General features: G+C 42.2%; 2 long non-coding RNA genes across 2 annotated transcripts in view; one reads left to right on the forward strand and one right to left on the reverse strand.

Moving 5' to 3' along the window:
* Positions 1 to 19,316, forward strand: part of LOC146831246 (uncharacterized) — a 525,430-nt gene that overhangs the window by 88,978 nt on the left and 417,136 nt on the right. The window lies entirely within an intron of this gene.
* LOC146831247 (uncharacterized) lies at positions 17,909 to 19,269 on the reverse strand. The gene is made up of 5 exons (XR_014961255.1): positions 19,167 to 19,269; positions 18,853 to 18,905; positions 18,708 to 18,769; positions 18,528 to 18,576; positions 17,909 to 18,406 (listed from the first exon to the last, which is right to left on the reverse strand). It is a non-coding gene; the product is annotated as an uncharacterized LOC146831247 (long non-coding RNA).

Below are 19,316 nucleotides of genomic sequence, written 5' to 3' on the forward strand. Positions count from 1 at the left end.
AAACGATCCTGAGACGTTCAGGGCGTTACACGGCGCCAAAGTTATTCCAAATAGAATGTTGCGGATTTCCTATGGAAACACGGTCCTAACTATAACTATCTACTGGCGACCGCCAGTAGATAATAAACGCACACACACGAGTGTATATTTATATCTACATATATATATATGGAAATGTGGTGGTCTCATCTCAAAAGCCGAATTTGACTTCTTGAAGAACGACTATCCTATTACGCCCCAACTGTATCTACTTCCAAAGATACACAAGAATGCCCAAAATCCTCCGGGCAGGCCAATCATATCTGCAATTGGCAGCCTTTTCGAAAATACCAGCAGATTTGTGGACTTTTTTCTGCAACCTTTCGTCAAAGAACTTCCAGCGTACATCAGAGACACTGGCGATTTCCTGACCAAAATTTATGATTTATCTTGGCATGATGATTTTGTTTTTCTGACCCTTGATGTACAAAGCCTGTACACCAGTATCAGGCACAAAGATGGCCTTAATGCACTCGAACATTATTTAGGCACCAGACCCATACAGTTACATCACCACACAGTCATGTTACTACATATGACCGAGTGGTGTCTGGACAATAACATCTTCATCTTTGACAGGCTACTATACAAGCAGACACAAGGGACTGCTATGGGTACCTGCTTCACCCCCAGCTATGCTAATTTGCATATGGGCTGGTGGGAGGAGCAGGTACTCATGAAAAAATACGCAAGTCACTTTACCAACAATGTCGTTCTATATAAAAGATATATAGACGACATTTTTATCCTATGGCAGGGCACTGAACAGAGTGCAATTGATTTTGTGTCTGACATTAACTAGAACTCTCTTAACCTCAAGTTCACATGTACTACAAGCAAAAAATCTATTGTCTTTTTAGATCTTGAATTGTATATAGAGAACCAGAAAATACAATCTAGGACGTTTAGGAAACCAACGTCAGGGAATGCCATCCTTCATGCTGACAGTTTCCATCCTCGCAAACTCGTAGAGAGTATTCCATATGCAGAATGCCTGAGGATGAAACGAAACTGCAGCACCCCAGCCAGTCTTCAGACATCTACAGATAGTCTTTTCACACGGCTGAAGAATAGAGGTTATGATACCAAAACACTCAGATTAGCACAACAAAAAAGTGAGAAATTTAAACGGGAAGATCTTATTTTCAAGGATAGCACACAACAATCACAGAAGACAATAGACTACACACCCAGAATTATCACAGGTTACAACACTTATCACCAGAATCTAAGAAAGATCCTTTACAGACACTGGCACCTAGTACAAAATGACCCTACCATAGGACCAATCTGTACTAAATTCCCCCAGTTAGTGTTCAGAAAAGCAAAAAGCATGCACCAGGAATTGGTCAACAATGCGCCTATACACACCAAGGGGGGCACTTGGCTCAGACCCCAGAGGGGCTTTCAGAAGTGTTCCAAATGCAAAGCCTGCAAATATGGAGTGAACACAAGAACCATCTCTCTTCCCCTTAGAAAAACCCCATTTGAGATTCGAGGGAGTTTTTCTTGCAAAACGGATTTTGCAGTATATGTCCTTCGCTGTACCTGTAACAAATTGTATGTGGGGAGTACGATACATCCAGTACATGTCCGGATATTACAACACCTCAGGGCCATCACTAATGATGACCCGACATATCCGGTAGCCAGACACATCAACCTGCACCACGAGGGCAAAATAGAAGAAATATCCTATTTTGACATTGACAGTATTGCAAAAAACATCAGGGGAGGTAACAGACAATTATGTCTGAGACGACTGGAATCTAAATACATTATTCTTCTGGATAGCAAGATCCCCAATGGGATGAATGCTGACGAAGCACTTAATGTACATCTTTAGTAATTAGGGAATGCCAACTGTGCACGCATCCCGCTCCTGAACTCTGATCCTTAACGCATGGTTCCTTTTTTCTTTTTGATTTTTCCTAATCCCTTAATTTTTCTTGGCACATACACCATTATAATACACGTTCTATTTTTAACATTTGTGCTTGTCTGCCCACTTGGGCTTCACTTTGAGAGCAAAAGTAAAAGTAAGAGCAAATACTGTGTTTGACTAATTGTATTTCACAAATCATTGAATTATTATGACTTATGCTTTTTAATTATACGTCAAACTAAACCACAGTGTTCCTTTTACAACAATGCATTTAATGTTTCACAAGTCACAAATACGATGTGTATTTCAATTCAGCATTGAATTTTTTGAATTTTTTGTTTTATGGTTGAGACATACCTGTTATTTCTTTTATGTCTATGTATACAGTTGCTGTGGCAACCATGGTGGAATGTGCCTCGTTTTGGAGATTATAAACTAAAACTGTAGAGGGACCAGATGTAGTGAAGAAGACGGTTTTTCCGTCGAAACGCGTCTTGGCATCCTTGTGAAATAAAGTATTTCTTTGATTTATCATCCCACGGAGTCAGCGCCTGGATTTGTATGCGTACTGAATTCAGGATTGGTTTAATATATATATATATATATATATATATATATATATATATATATATATATATATATATATATAAACGCACACACACATATGAGTGTATATTTATATCTACATATATATAATGTAATGCTAATATTAAAAATATATATTTTACTTTATATTAAATTGTGGAGATTGTTTTTTTTAAATTTACTGGTTTAAAACATTTAATAAATGAACAAATTAATTATTTATAAAAAAACTATAAAATCCTAAAACATACATTTACTAAAAATATTAAACAATTAAAATTAAATATCTATATAGAAACAAATAATATAAAATTAAACAAACAAATAATAATTATTATATATATATATATATATATATATATATATATATATATATTAAAAATCCATAGGTTTCACACATGTTATAGTTAGCTGGACATTTCCCTCGTAAAAAACCAATGAAATTCCCCCGTTATAGTTAGTGTAGGCAACTTTAACTCATGCGACCGCAATCCTCTGCTGATGACGTCAGATATTACATCACTGTATTTAGACACCTATTTACCCATGTCTTCTTCCATTAATCTTTAGCTATACATATATTACAAATATTTATTTTTCAGAAAGACACATATGTAATCAGTGATGTAATATCTGACGTCATCAGCAGAGGATTGCGGTCGCGTGAGTTATAGTTGCCTGCACAAACTATAACGGGGGAATTTCATTGGTTTTTTACGAGGGAAATGTCCAGCTAACTATAACATGTGTGAAACCTATGGTTTTTTAAGTGAATTTGCAAGGTTTTTTAAATGCTAATTCCTAACTATGACGTGTGTGAAACCTATGGTTTTTTAAGTGAACTTGTACAGTTTTTTAAATGCTAAGTTATGTATTTATTAATATTTTTTTTTCCAGGTTTTTCACCGTGCGCGCACCGAGCACCCACGATGCGTTGTGCGTGCCGTACGCACACGGTATGCGCACCCCCTGCTTTTTCTTAAAAAATTATGGTTTTTTTACCCTTGGGGGTCCTTCAGTGACCCCCTGACAAAGGCTAGGGGGTCAGGAACTGTCCACCCTGCCCCCTTTTCATGTTCTCCACCTTTGTATTTCACTGTCTCAGACTGCGAGAGACAAAATGGCGGACGACACTTCCTGATTTCGACCGATTCGAATGTTTACTGACATCTAACAACCAATCAGAATTGCGCTCGCGCACGTCACCGTGCGCGCTTATAGATATATATGTAAATTTAACTGAAATTTTCTCAGGAACTACTGAACAGATTGACTCCAGATATTCAAAAGGCACATCCCTGACTTGAGGACTACCTCTCTGCCAAATTTCAAGTAATTCTGTTCAGCCGTTCAGGCTGTACCTTGGACTAAAGGTCCCTACGGAAAAATGCATGGGGAAAACGTGTTTTGGGACCCCCCTTTTTTCTCGCCCCCCGCTTGACTAGTCACCCCGAGACTTTCAGGGTAGGAGCGGAGCGGAGCGCCCCACCTATTTTGAAATATTCGCGAGGATTCGTCAACCGGCGCCAAAGTTATTCAAAATAGAATTTTCAGATTTCCTATGGAAACACGGTCCTAACTATAACTATCTACTGGCGAACGCCAGTAGATAATATATATTTTAACAATATTAAAAAGGCTTTGAACTCTGGGAAAAATAAATATACCATTATCACTTCGGTGTCTGCAACAGTAGTGAAAGCACAGGCTTTCAGAGAAGTAAAATTTCCTATTCCCCCTCCAATCTGTGCAACAGTAGGGAAAGCATTGTCATTTGGAGAGGTAAGATTTACTATTCCTACTCCAGTCCACGCTACAGTAGAAAAAGTGATAGACTTCGGAGAGATAAGATTTATTAGAACTTTAGAATGTTGAGCACTCAATTGCAGACAATGGAGTGCTCCGGGCTTGTACGGGCCAGTAAAAGCCCACAGAGCAACATTCTAATGTTTTTTTTATTCACAGCTGCTGCTGTGAACTAAGGCCTCTCGGAGCCCAAGGGGATTTAAATCCCCTTGGGCTCCGACAGGCCTTTGGTTCATTTATTAGAGCATTCTGCCCTACAGTGACAGAATGTTCTAATAGCCTTATAGCCCTCTGTAGCTGGGCTGTACTGGCCATTAAAGTCCCACTCCTTTGTTAAGGCTCGGGTCCTTTAATGGCCGGTATAGCAAGCTACTGCAGGCTATAAGGTGATATTATTTCCACTCCAGTCTGTGCAAAAGTAGGGACAGCCTTGGACTTTGGATGGGTAACATTTACTATTTCCACTCCAGTCTGTGCAACAGTAGGGAAAGCATTGGACTTCAGAGGGATTTAGTTTACTATTACCATTCCAGTCTGTGCAACAGTAGGGAAAGAGTTGTACTTCAGAGGGGCAAAATTTCCTATTCTCACCCCAGTCTATGCAACAGTAGGAAAAGTGTTGGACTTTGGAGGAGTAAGATTTTCTATTCCCACTCCATGCTGTGCAACAGTAGGGAAAGCATTGGACTTCAGAGAGACTAATTTTAGTATTCCCTCTCCAGCCTATGCAACAGTAGAGAAAGCGTTGCAAATGGAGGGGTAAAATGTAATGTTCCCACTCCCGTCTCTGCAACGGTGGGAAAGAGTTGGATGTCGGAAGGATTAACTTTACTATTTTAACTCTAGTCTGTGAAACAGTAGGGAAAGCGTTAGACTTCATAGGGATTACATTTATTATTCCCACTCCAGTCTGTCAAGCAATAGTGAAACTTTGGACTTTGGAGGGGTTACATTTAATATTCCCACTTCAGTCTGTGCAACAGTAGGGAAAGTACTTCACTTCAAACAAATAACATATTTTTAATAACCCTATAAGGTTACAACAAATATAAAACTCTTAATATACACATTATTAATTATCCAAACAAAAATATATATATATAAAAATCAAAAACTGTTAATTTATTCATATGAACATTATACAATGTAATACTGAATTATCATTTTTTTTTTTAATATTCACTACTTAATTACCTTTCCACACTATACCCCCACAAACCTAGCAGCCCACATTTATATTATATCTAAAATAAATAGGTATAACACAATTAACATAATTAATAATACATTAAATATTTATAAATGCATTAATAATTTATTGTTAATCAATTACTTAAATAACTTCCCACCCAATGCCCCTACAAACAAAGCAGCCCACACCTAATATATAGCTTAAAATATAATTATTACACAATTTGTATAGTTAATAATCAATCCAATAATTAATAATACATTAATATTTAATTTATAATTAAGTATTCATCAATTTTCTTCCCACCCTATACACCTACCAATCCAGCAACATGCACCTAATATATAACTTAAAAAATATAAGTAATAAACAATGTACATAACTAATAATCAATAAAAAATGTATATTCAATTATTAATAAATTGTAAAGTATTACCTAATTAACTTCCCACCCTATACCCCTACAAACCCATCACAATTCACCTAATATATAACTTTACAAAATTAATAATCAATTGAAGAATTAATAATAAAATCATAATCAATTGTTAATTAAATAATAATGTACATCCCACTCTATGCCCATACAAACGTAGCAACCTGCTATGACACTATAAATTGTTATTAGTACATTACGATGTCAGGCGGTGGAGCCAAGCTATGGCTCTGCCGTCATTAAGGGATTATGGTGGCTTCCAACGCTCGACTATCGGAATTACAGAGGAATCCCCCCGCAGGTTTTACTCCGACCCCTGTCACCCTAATGCAGCAGTCGGACTGAAACCTACGATGTTGGGTGAAAAGCCTCCAACAGCTGGTTAGATGCTTTCCGCCCAACATCGTAACTAGGCCCATAAAGATAATTAAAAAGCAATCTTTTTTGCAACTATATTATTGATAATGATGTTAACAACAATATTTATGAAAACGATACTACATACCTAAAATAAAATCGATATTCTTGACAACAATATTTCTGTATCACAATATTTTTCTATCTTGATATTATTTTTCCGATATTTCTGTAACTCAATATTTCTAGATCAATACTTTCTAGAAGCACCCCTCACAGTGGCCTATGATGATAAACACATAATCATGCAGTACACTTCAATCCACCCCACTACAATTTATGCCAAATCATCTCACCTTACCCCACACAACTGCACCCCACTCAATCCAATCCATCCCAGACCAAGCCAATCCACCCCACTCCAATACAAACCACTCATGCCAATCCAATCCAATCCACCACACTCCAATCCTCCCAACTCACCTCATTCCAATCTGCCCCAGTTCAATCCACATCAATCTGCCCCACTCCAATCCAAAACAACAATATGCCCCACTTCAATCTTCAACACTCCAATCTGCCCCACTCCAATCCAAAACAATCTAGCCCGATCCAAAACAATCTGCCCCACTCCAATACAAAATATTCTGCCACATTCCAAACCAAAACAATCTGCCCCACTCCAATCCAAAACAGCCACCCCTGCTCCAATCTGCCCACTCCAATCCAAAACAATCTGCCCCACTCCAATCTTCCCCACTCAATCCAAAACAATCTGCCCCACTCCAATCTGCCCCACTAAATCTAAAACAATCTGCCCCACCCCAATCCAAAACAATCTGCCCCACTCTAATCTGCCCAACTCCAATCTGCTCCACTCCAATCCAAACAACAATGTGCCCCACTCCAATCTTTCACACTTCAATCTTCCCCACTCCAATCCAAAACAATCTACCCTTATCCAAAATAATCTGCCCCACCAAATAAAAAACAATCTGCCACATTCCAAACCAAAATAATCTGCCACACTCTAATCTAAAACAATCTGCCCGACTTCAATCCAAAACAGCCACCCCTGCTCCAATCGGCCCACCCAGTCCAAAACAATCTGCCCCACTCAATCCAAAACAATCTGCCCCGCTCCAATCCTAAACAATCTTCCCCACTCAATTCAAACATTCTGCCCCACTCTAATGCCCCACTCCAATCCAAAACAATCTGTCGTACTCAAATCTAAAACAATCTGCCCACTCCAATCCGCCCACTCCAATCTGCCCAACTCCAATCCAAAACATTCTCCACTCCAATCCATCCCTCTCCAATTTACCCAACTCCAAGCCAAAACAGTCTGCCCCACTCCTATCCGCCTCACTCTAATCTGCCGCACTCCAGCCTACAACACTCCAGTCTGCCTCATTCAATCCAAAACAGTCTGCCCACTCTAATCCACCCCACTCCAATCTGCCCAACTCTAATCCTAAACAATCATCCCACTCTAACCCACCCACTCTAATCGTCCCCATTGCAATCCAAAACAGTCCATCCCACTCCTATCTACACCGCTCCAAATTGCCCCATTCCAATCTGCCCCACTCCAATCCTCTACACTCCAATTTGCCCACTCCAATCCAATCCACCTCACCCCAATCCACCCACTCCATCTCAATTCACCCCTCTCCAATTCACCACATTCCACCCCACTCAAATCCAATCCACCCCACCTCACACTTGTCCGGTACACCCTAATCCAGCCCAATCTAATCTACCACACTCCAATCCAATCCACATCACCCCAATCCAATTCACCCCACTCCCTCCCCAATCTACCCCAATCCAGTCCACTCCAATACAAAGCAATTTGCCCCTTTTCTATCTGCCCAACTCCAATCCAAAATAATCTGCATCACTCCAATCCAAACCAATCTTCCCCACTCCATTTCAAATTAATCTGCCCCAATCCAATACAAAATAATCAGACCCACGCCAATCCAAAACAGTCTGTCTCACTCCAATCCGAAACATTTTGCCCCACTTCAATACAAAACAATCTGCCCCTCTCCAATCCAAAACAATCTGCCCCATTCCAATCCAAAACAAATGCCCCACTCCATTCCTCCACCCTACTCCAATCCAATCCACCTCACCTCACCCCAATTCAATCCACCTCACCCCAATCGAATCCACGCACTCCAATCCAGTCCACCTCATTCAATCCAATCTACCCCATGCAATCCAATCCACCCCAATCTAGCTGAATCCAATCTACCCCACTCCAATTCAACCCATCCTACCAGACTCCAATCCACATTACCCAAATCCAATCCACCTCAATCCAATCCACTCCACCCAATCCAGTTTACCCAATCCCAATCCAACCCACCTCAATCCAATCCACCCACTTCACTGCAATCAAATCTACCCCACTCCAATCAACCCAACCCCACACCAGTTCAATCCACCCCACTTCAATGCATCCAAATCCATTCCACCACACTCCTTTATACCCCCACTCCATTCCACCCTACTCCAATCCAATCCACCTCACCTCACCCCAATTCAATCCACCTCACCCCAAACAAATCCACACACTCCAATCCAGTCCACCTTATTCAATCCAATCTACCCCATGCAATCCAATCCACACCAATCTAGCTGAATCCAATCTACCCCACTCCAATTCAACCCATCCTACCAGACTCCAATCCACATTACCCAAATCCTATCCACCTCAATCCAATCCACCCAATCCAGTTTACCCAATCCCAATCCAATCCACCTCAATCCAATCCAATCCACCCCACTGCAATCAAATCTACCCCACTCCAATCAACCCAACCCCATACCAGTCCAATTCACCCCACTTCAAATCATCCAAATCTATTCCACCACACTCCTTTATACCCCACTCCATTCCACCCAACATCAGTCCACCCACTCCATTCCAATCCACTTCTCTCCAATTCATCCCACTCTACTCAAACCCATTCATGTCCACCCCACCCAATACAATCCTTCCACCCTATTCCAATCCACCCCACTCCAAAATAATCCATCCCATGCTCCCAGCCCACTCTACTCCAATCCACCCAACTCTACCTCAATCCAAATCACTCCATCCCACGTCACTACACCCCACTCAATCCAATGCATGCTGCCCACCACACTCCAGTACATTGCCCCCACTCCAATCCATTCCACCCCACTTTAATCTAATCCATCCCACTCCAATCCACCTCACTCCAATCCAATCCTCCTCACTCCAAATCCAATCCATCCCACCAGGCCAGTCCAATCAACCCCACACCAATCCACCCTGATCCAATCCACCTCACCCAATTTCAATCCACCCAACTTCAATCCAATCCACCTCATCCTGTACACCCACTCCAATTCACCCCACTCCAAACAATTCAACCCAATGCACCCCAATCCAATTCACCCACTCTCCTCCAATCCACCCCACTGTACCCCAATCCAATCCACGCCACCCTAGTTCACTCTACGCCACTCAATTCAATGCATCCAGCTCACCACATTCCAATCTACCCCACCCCACTTCAATCCAATTCAACCTAATCCACCCTATTCCATCCCACTCCACTCTAAGCCACTCCACTCTATGACACTGCACTCTATGACACTGCACTCTACGACTAGGCCTGGGAGGTGAACTTCACTCCGTTCGCGGAGTTTGCGGACGTTTCAGTACTCCGCACTCTGCGGAGATCGCAGAGTGCAGAAAACTCAGCTTCGCGATGTGCAGAGGAGTTTTTCTCCGCTCGTAATCGCGAACAGTAAGTTTGCGATCACAAACGGTATGTTCGTGAGCGTGAGCTGCCACTCGGGTAGAAATTCTACCCAAGCTGCAGAAATACCAGCACAAACTGCAGTTCGCATTGCACTCCGCCACTCGCCGAACTTCGCAGAGTGCTTTTGTAACTTTGCGGAGTTCCAGACAGCAAAACTCCACAAACTACACCCAGGCCTATCTACGACACTCTTAGCCACTAAACCACGGAACTGTACTTGCCTCTACTCAACACTACGACACTCTACTCACCCTACTCCACTCTACAATATTCTACTCCAACTTATCCAGTATAAAAAACACTCTTCTTTCCCCACTCTACTCTAGCACATTCCACCCCACTAACTTTTAGGTTTAAATTTATTTTATTGTTGCAAAACAAAACTGTCCGACCTAGCTTCAAGCTCATAACCCTCATCAGAACGGTTATCTTGAATCCAGTGGCAAAGTGTGCAAGGGACCCACGTCTGGGCATACCCTGCCATCTTAGGGCGAACAAAGCAAAACCAAAGGGTATGATGGACGGAGCTAAGGAATGATGATGGATTAAACCCAGATCAGTTGACTGGGGGTGAGTGCTTGCAACGTTCAACACTCCATCCATCATCCCCTTTGATTTTGCTTTGTTCACCCTAAGTTGGCAGGGTATGCCCAGACGTCGGTCCCTTGCTTACTTTGCCACTGGATTCAAGCTAACCTGTCTGATGATGGCTGATTAGCCAGAAACCTGTCCCAGGATGCTTGTTTCCGGTCCAGGGAAGACATGGCTTGGCATTTCGGGCTGGACTGTTCCCATGAGGCACAGGGTCAGACTGATTTGCATATGGCCATGTCTGAACTAGGGTGGCGGAGTGAGCTAAAGAATGATGATGGATTAAACCCAGATCAGTTGACTGGGGGTGAGTGCTTGCAATGTTCAACCCTCTGTCCATCATCCCCTTTGGTTTTGTTATATAAAAGCAACAGCATCAAACAAGAACAGAATTGACCAAAAACACTACTGCACATAATTAAGGTTGCTGAGGGCCCCAGTGCACTCCACCTGCTGTACTAGTAACAGCTGTAACCCCGATAAGCAGGCTATCACCTCTTCTTTCACTCCTTCCCCACCATGTCTGACCAATCTTTTAACAAGTCTGGTCTCTTTCTGAAAGACAATTAGCAGCTGCATGCTGCCCCCCTTTTTTGTGCCAAGGGTGCCATCTGCCCCAATGCAGCAAGGAAAAAAAAAACATGCCCACTTTGTATTGCAAAGCATTCATAATTATGATGTAGTGGGCCCCTGGGCAAAAGTGTCACTGCACCGGTTTCACCGATGATAGGTACTGCCTTGCTATTGCCCCAGACGTTTGTTAATGACATGTGCTCTGATCTCCACCATCCCTCTCCATCCCATCTCTTATCATCCCTGTCCCTCCCATCTGTGTATATATAGTTGGACATTATGAGACTTTATTAAAGGCCAATGTATTTACAAGAACTCACATTTCTGAACATTCACATCGGTATTGCCACTATGATAACTTTGTTGTACTGTAGCTAGCCTCAGCCCTAAGCTACTTTTTTTCAGCTAGACCTTGGCTGCTTGTCCTCCATCCACCCTGAGAGCCAACACCATTACTCACAGCTTTGATAGTTCTTGACTGTCCCTGCCAGTGATAGGATTAAGGAAAAAGTCTGACCGGTAGATACACATTTGTAATAAACCTTCTACATATATAGCGCACACACACACACTTTTACTCTCTTACATGCGCACAGGAAAAAACACAAATATGTAGCTTTCTTTGAGACACGCACACACACATTTTAAATTACCCTGCTACATGTAAAGCTCTCTTTCCTACACACAAACACCTACACACACAAAGGATCAGAACCAGAATACATCTGCTATACGATTAATTAAAATTACTACAACAGCATATCTTTCAACAGTAAAATGCAAGTAAAATGCAAAGAAAAAAAATCACACACTTCCCAGACTGGAATTCACATTAAGGCTGTGGAAAGGCTGCTTCTAAGGGCAGGCATGAAGACAGAGAAATCACTCTTATATGAATGCAATTAAATGTTTAAATTCTGGTCCTAGAACCTTTGAGATAAGCAATCTTCTGTGGGTGTAATTTATGTGCTTTTCAATGTTTAGCTTACAATGCCTCATGCAGTAAATTTAAAAATGCTGTGCTAAACCAACTAACGCTTTCCAGGCATACACTAACCATGTCCTAATTACGGAAGTGCTCCTCAAGCAAGATTAAGACACTGCAATGCCGCCACCTTTCCTTCTGTTTTACAGGAAACATCCCCCTTCTTAAAATAGAAAACAACAATAACTGGTCACCATTTAAAACTTTATCTATGAGTGACCATATCAAAAGCATACCGTCTTTACACTTTTTTTATGCCCTTTAACTTCTAAATTTGGACAGCCTGAAAACACGACGTTCACGCTTTCATGCTGTTTTAATTTACATGTAATTGCAGACCCATTGATGCCCTCCTGGGAACACATTCAGCCCCCCCCCCCCCCCCCATGGGGGTGCGCCCCACAGTTTGACGACCTCTGCTCTAGACAGTCACAAGGGGAGCTGGGGTGTGTCCTGCCTTTCCTAAGTGACTTATAGCCAGGCTGAATAGACCTTTCTGCATTTAGAGTGGTGGGAGGAGTTTTTACTAGTACCTGAATAGGCAGTGTCTGCTCTGCACAATGCGATCTCCACCTCATGTAGTGAAGCTCGACTAGGGAGGACAGAACTGTTTTTTACTGAGAGTCTCAGAGACTCTTGCAACAAATACTACAAAGAGAAAATGGGTATAAATATTGAACCTAAAACCCAAGAACTTTAGATTACTTCTGGAATCAAGAGGAATCTCTGCTAAGGAAGACAAGCTGGGTTCTGTGAGGAAGAGACTGCCCCTTTGCTGTGAGTGCTGTGCTGGGTTGGACTGCAGTTGCTGCTTCTGCCACGGAGAGGACAAAGACTGGAACTTTGCTGTGAACCAGTTTGTGAAGCATCTCCAAGGGCTTGTGTGTGCTTGCCTCCTGTTCTGAAGTCTCAGGGACACAAACACTTCACCACCAGCCTCCTTGGAATCCACTGCTGGGAGTTCTGACCTGCCAGGGGGTGCCTGTTACTGTTCTGGACCTCTGGAGGTTGTTCCTGTTGCTGGGAGCTGCAAATGCTTAAAGAAGCCAGGACAAACTATGTATCGCCCTTCTAGCACCTGTTTTTACGATGCCACACAGGAAGAATTTCCATGCACCGCTGCCATGCGTCCAAAGAATCGACACAGAGCTTGTCTGTGGCTGAAAAAACTGCTGCACACCGAGTCCAGTGCACTGACCTCCGAAGTCTCAGACCACCGAAGCTACTCTGATGCAGGCCCTGCTGTGCGGCTGAAAGAATCAACGCATCGTGGGACCACAGCAGAAGAAATCGATGCAGCGCCTGTTTGCCACCACTGCATCAACCTTCAGCAAGTCTAGCTTTCCATGCATTGCACCTGTGCAGCATGTTTTCCAATGCATCAACAGCAGACCAAAACCGTCTTGGAATCGACTCTTCACTTCCCCCTACATTCCGGATTCAACTGATCACTTCTCCTTCGTGCAGCAGAACTGTCGCATCGCCTCCACAAGGACTCAGGAACGTACACATCATTGTGTTTTTCGATGCCTTCCTTCTCTGTGGCTGTTTGGCCTTGTAAATTTTGACTCATCTAAAGGTACATTGTGTACAATCACGTATCCATTCATTTCAATGGACAGAATTGGATTTTTGTCGTTTTGGTCTTGGTTGGTTAGGATAAAGATACTTTATTTTTCTAAACTGGTGTGATGTTCATTTGTAGTGTTTTCACTGTGTTACTGTGTGTCTTCGGTGGAAATACTTTACACATTGCCTTTGGGATAAGCCTGTCTGCTCGTGCCAAGCTACCAAGGGGGTGAGCAGTAAGTGTGTAACTCTGTTATCCTGACTAAAAGGAATGGTCCCTACTTGGACAAAGGTGCATACCTCTGCCAACCAGAGAGCCCTATTTCTCACAGTTCCTACTAGGTCAGAACTTGTGTTCTGAAAGGGGAGATAGGGCTGAGTGCAGGGATAGGTAGTGTTGCGTGCCCCGTCTCCATCCCCACCATGGGCTTGGCATCCTCCCGGACACAAATTGTGTGCATCATCTATCTACAACAGATGCTGTGTGCACTTTGAGCAATTTACAAACATCAACAAAAAAATGTGTGGGTTTTTTCATGCACCAAGTGCACTTCTATCGTTGTACCTTCAGATTGAAACAAAAAAAACTCTAAGAATTGGGTCCTAGTCCTTAGGTGAAAAGAGTTCAATTCCCTTTTGCGTAGTTTGCTTTCACTGTGGAATGTTGCAATAACCATAACATTCTGGATGCTTCCCAGCTGAACAGGGCAGCGTGACATTGGCCAGCGGGAGACATTTTTTAATGCTTCAGGTCGGATCTCCATCAGTGTGTCACGGGTCCCATGGCAGTCTTATAAAAGCATTTATAATTCAGCATACATTATATGAAGGTCTCGCCTGCGCTGGACTTGAGCCCAGTCGCTTGGCCTTCTCAGTAAATCACCTCCCATTCTGCAAGTAGGCGTGGTCGCCCTTCCAAACCAAGGTTGGGGTCAATGGCAGGGCAGTGAGCGCACGCGGGCAGCTGTCTGCGCGCTACCTGGCCCGTGCATCTGTCCAAGAGGACGCTTCCCAGCGCTGCCAATCCGCTGACCTTGACAAGCACAAATGTTTACATAGTAAACAAGCAATATTGCTTTCTGAAATAGTAATTCAGACCAGCTGCATATCACAGGGTTTATAGTTTTAAAACATTCAGTTTTCGTAAAGGCTGCTATTCATTTTAATTCTGTTGTTTTAATAAATACAACGAACAATTTCTTTTTGACAGGGCACTGCTTCATTGAGACTGCACAGCAGCAGGCGGCGCTTGGCCCAGACCTCCGATAGCGTTCTCAACTCCCTACTAAGCCCGAGTCCTCGACAGCCTGATATTTTCTGAAATAAAAAAAAAAAAAGCTGTTACATTGGCACAGGCTGGCGATATTTTCTGAAGTATTTGAACAATCGCGGCGTGACGTGCTCGTCTAAACTAGGATGCGAAAGCTTCAGACCGCAAAGTGCAAACTAGCGTTCCCTCGTCTCCTCTGCCAGTTTACGTTCAGACTGACGCCCTGAATAGGTTTGTTCAATATGCGGCTTCGTCTGCCTGGGGAGCCAGCCGTCCTCGCAGCAGACCAGCGTTTTCCTGTCCCGGGAGGCGGCGGCACTCCAGAGACGAGATTTCACATGGGCTACCTGCTCCAGCTTGTCTAAGCAACAATGATAGCCATATGCGAGGCTGCGGGAAAACAGATGCTGTTTTTCCATTTGTGAAATCACGTTGTTGGAAAGCAGTCAGGTTTTCAGTCTCTGAAAGCCCATCTAATCAACCTACAGAGACAGTGTGAGCTTCTTCGGAAATATTTGACAATATTTCCTATTGTGGGTGACTAGAAATATATGTAATTATAGAACAGCAGCAGTGCACCTACAGTATATGGGCCTGTGTTAACCATGCTGGCTTTGATTAGGAAAAATGGAACCTGCCATTTGCATAATCAAGAGGGGCATACAAATCAGCTCGCGCCAGACTGCTTCCAGGCAGAGAGCAATTGTGTTGTGCAGAAGCTGAATCCTGGCTGTTGGATAAATATTGTTTGCAAATGTGTTTGACCCCTTTCAACAGGTAAATGAATCTGGTATTTAGCACAAATAAGGTAGGAGGGCCATTTTCCCTGCGTTTGGTGCCCGCGGCTGTTATAAGACGCATCATTTCCAAGGAGGGAGCAGTATGGTGACCACAAACCTACCTCGTCAAAAGAGTAGAGAACACCCTGAAGTCCTCCATTTTCTCATTAGGACACTCATCTCTCTAGAACGGCATCTGATGGAACAAAATATATCTTTACATTTCGTTAATGATTCTGTGAGTGCTGAATTGTCTTTGACAATATAGATAGATCATGGTGCCAATGTGCATTGAGACATACACCATATAAAATAGGTGTTCCACTCCCATCAGCTCAATCAAGTACATGATTTATCATTAGCTTGGTTAAATTAGATTGGCTCCTCTTGAGTTGCGCTCAACGCAGTTGGTTGAACAACTAGACTGGCTTTGCCACCATGTGATCCATCACAGACATGTCATTTATATGATTTATGCTGTCAGGTATGCAGAATCAAGGTCGCCTGATCAATGCTAAACATGTGGGAGTCATGACCTTTTATCAACAGTGTTTTTTTTGTACGTGATTGAGAGCTTACCAGAAGCAACCCTTCCAAGAAAGTAACTTTCCTAGAATGAACTCTTACCCCAGCGAACTCGTCCCAACCCATTATTAGCACTTATCTTCCTGTCTCTTCTACTCCCAAAGCTAAGGAGCCTGGCTAATTGCAACGTTACAAACATGGCTTATTGCAGGAAAGTAAGAAAAATGGGATCCTACCCTTGCAATTTCCAGGTTCAGTATTAGGCCTGGACGGTGAACTCTGCTCCGTTTGTGGAGTATTCCACATTCCGCAGAGCACACGGAGTTCTGAAAACTCCGCTCCCCTTTGCAGAGCCGAGTTTTTTCTTCACTCGCCAACATCAAGTTGGCGGGCGCGAGCGAGGAAAATCCACCTCTCGGCAAAATTTCTCCATGCAGGCGGTCAAATTTCTCAACGTGGGCAGTCGTGGATGGTCGCAACCACTCACGTTGAGAAACCTTCCATTTGCATTGCGAAAGCTGCCACACGGTTAGAAAATCTACTTGAGTGGCAAGAAAAGAAGCAGCACTCTCTTGCGCTGCACATGGTGCAGTTCGTGCTGATTTTTCAGCATGGGATAAACACCAAGCACTTAAAATCAACACGAATGGCATGACCAAATGCACTGTTTTGCTTGCAGAACTCCGCATAGCACGGCTAAGATTTTTGGTTACTTGTCGGAGTCCCGCAAGAACTCCGCCCAGGCCTATTCCGTACCCTATGGCTATACGTTTACAAATACTCGACATTTTATTTTATTGTCTCGTGCGTTTTGTGTTCAATGTCATTAAAAGTGGTCCATTAATTCTGATGGGTCTGGTTACATTAGCTACCAGCCCATTCAAATAATGAGGTCAATAAGAACATTGTTAATAATTTGTATTCCAACTGGGGAACTCACCTTTTTCAAGCAGATTAAGTTTTCGGAGGAAATGGACATGATAAATTCGATTCATGTTTGCTTTTTCCCCCAAAATTCTAATTTTCATTATTTCTATTCCCCCAGAATTACTGAGACCCTCGATACCAGTAAATCTTGAGTATGTAAATAACAGGCATGATTTTGTGCCAGTCGTAATGAAGACCTAAAATTGCCCTTTCCTTCCATCTTGATAACAGAAAATAGTTAGAAAACATTTAAAGAAAGACAAACCCTGATGAAAATATTTTTTCTCATAATAAATTTTACGTACTCATTGGTTTCACTACTTTGCACCTGTAAGGTAACAAAACCCTTAAAATAATCCAGTTACAGCATAGTGATCTCTAGACAGCATGTGCTATGGTGACCCTATCTATAGTGTAACTATTCACCATGTCACAACATTACCAATATCTAACAACAAAGGGTTTGGCTCTAATCAGTAAGGCTGAGCCTCATCTCAAAATACCAATAAACTTGCCTATACTGATGTTTTCTTTGAGAACAAATCCAATGAGTACAAGCAATCTACTCAATGTAACCCGATTCAATTTTTATCAAAATCAATTTTTAATCAATTTCATGAAAAAAATTGCATTTTTCATTCATTTAAATGCAATTATTTTATTTCCAAATCATGCGCAAAACACCACAAACAAAAATTGGGACCCAAAATACATTGAATGAATTGGGGGCTATGACACATATCATAAATGACAACATCAATATAGACAACTCATACACATGACTAGGACACAACATATAATATATAACGTGTAACAAGCAAACTTTGCTCAAATAGGGTATCACTTGATTTTAACCCTTTTTCCAGAACCTCACAATCGAGCAAATACAAACAGTGTGAATGTTTTCGAAAACCCAATTTCTGCGCTGGGCCTAAAATTGCACTAAATTCACACAGTTCTTCAATCTGGCAGGATTGAATAAAAAACATGCTTTTAATCACACATGTTTGAAAACAAAAAGATCGACGCGTTTCGAACCCCACGTTTACTGGCTGGGGGTTCTCCTCAGGGCCAAACACTAGAAAGAAGAAAAAAAGGAGTGTTTACTCATAATGTCCCACCTTCCTTCATGAGACTGTCCAAAGACAGCAATCAATGGCTACTCTAGGAAGTCAGTTTCAAAGAGGCTCTTTACTTACCTATTAGTAGAGATCAGCCAATCTTGCTCAAGAATCAGTTAAATGTTCTCTTCTCAGTTAGAATTTGGAAGACAAACATGAAGAACAGCAAAGAAAGAAAAAGAAATGCAGTCTGAGTTTTATAGTCTCATTCATGGTCTGTATATTAGCGTCAAAGCTATGTATAGTTGTTCGACTTACTCAGTGTCCAGATGGAGAAATCATATCTGTATTGGTGGTCAGTGATGTTTAAAAAGGATCATCTAAGAATTCAAGACACCTGTAATTAATCGTACGGTCCGCTACTTGTGACTTTTGCATGTGATCTACGTTAGCTTTAACGTACCTTGCAACAGCATCTTGTATACGTGAGGCGCTTTCTTCAATTATAATGGAAATCTGTATCGAGAAACGGTATTTAGCATTAGAGTCATTCGTTGGATGGAAAAGGCTAATGTTGGTTTAAAATAGGCCTCAACACTTCTTGTCAAGTACTCCTGCTGTAAGTTGACACGCAACATTTTTTTCAGTACCATGGCATGAATGCAAAACGGATCTTCCCACTGAGCTGTCTAAGCAGGTGATAGCGCATAGTTTCGTTAGGTCTATCGGCCATTCTAGTGTGCTCAAAAAAGATATTCATGCGAAACACTTTCACACCTTATTCTTCGGATATGGCTGGCAGCGTAGCGTCCCTTCTTTCAATCACCGGAGTCAATCACGGTCGCAGTTGTTACAGCTCTCATCTCTTCCGGTTTTACATTTAAACTGCCGGATTAAGGGAGTCGCTCGTAATTGAATCCCGGTTGA

The sequence above is a fragment of the Triturus cristatus genome, chromosome 5_1 (assembly GCF_964204655.1).
Source record: "Triturus cristatus chromosome 5_1, aTriCri1.1, whole genome shotgun sequence".
In the NCBI taxonomy this organism is placed as follows: domain Eukaryota; kingdom Metazoa; phylum Chordata; class Amphibia; order Caudata; family Salamandridae; genus Triturus; species Triturus cristatus.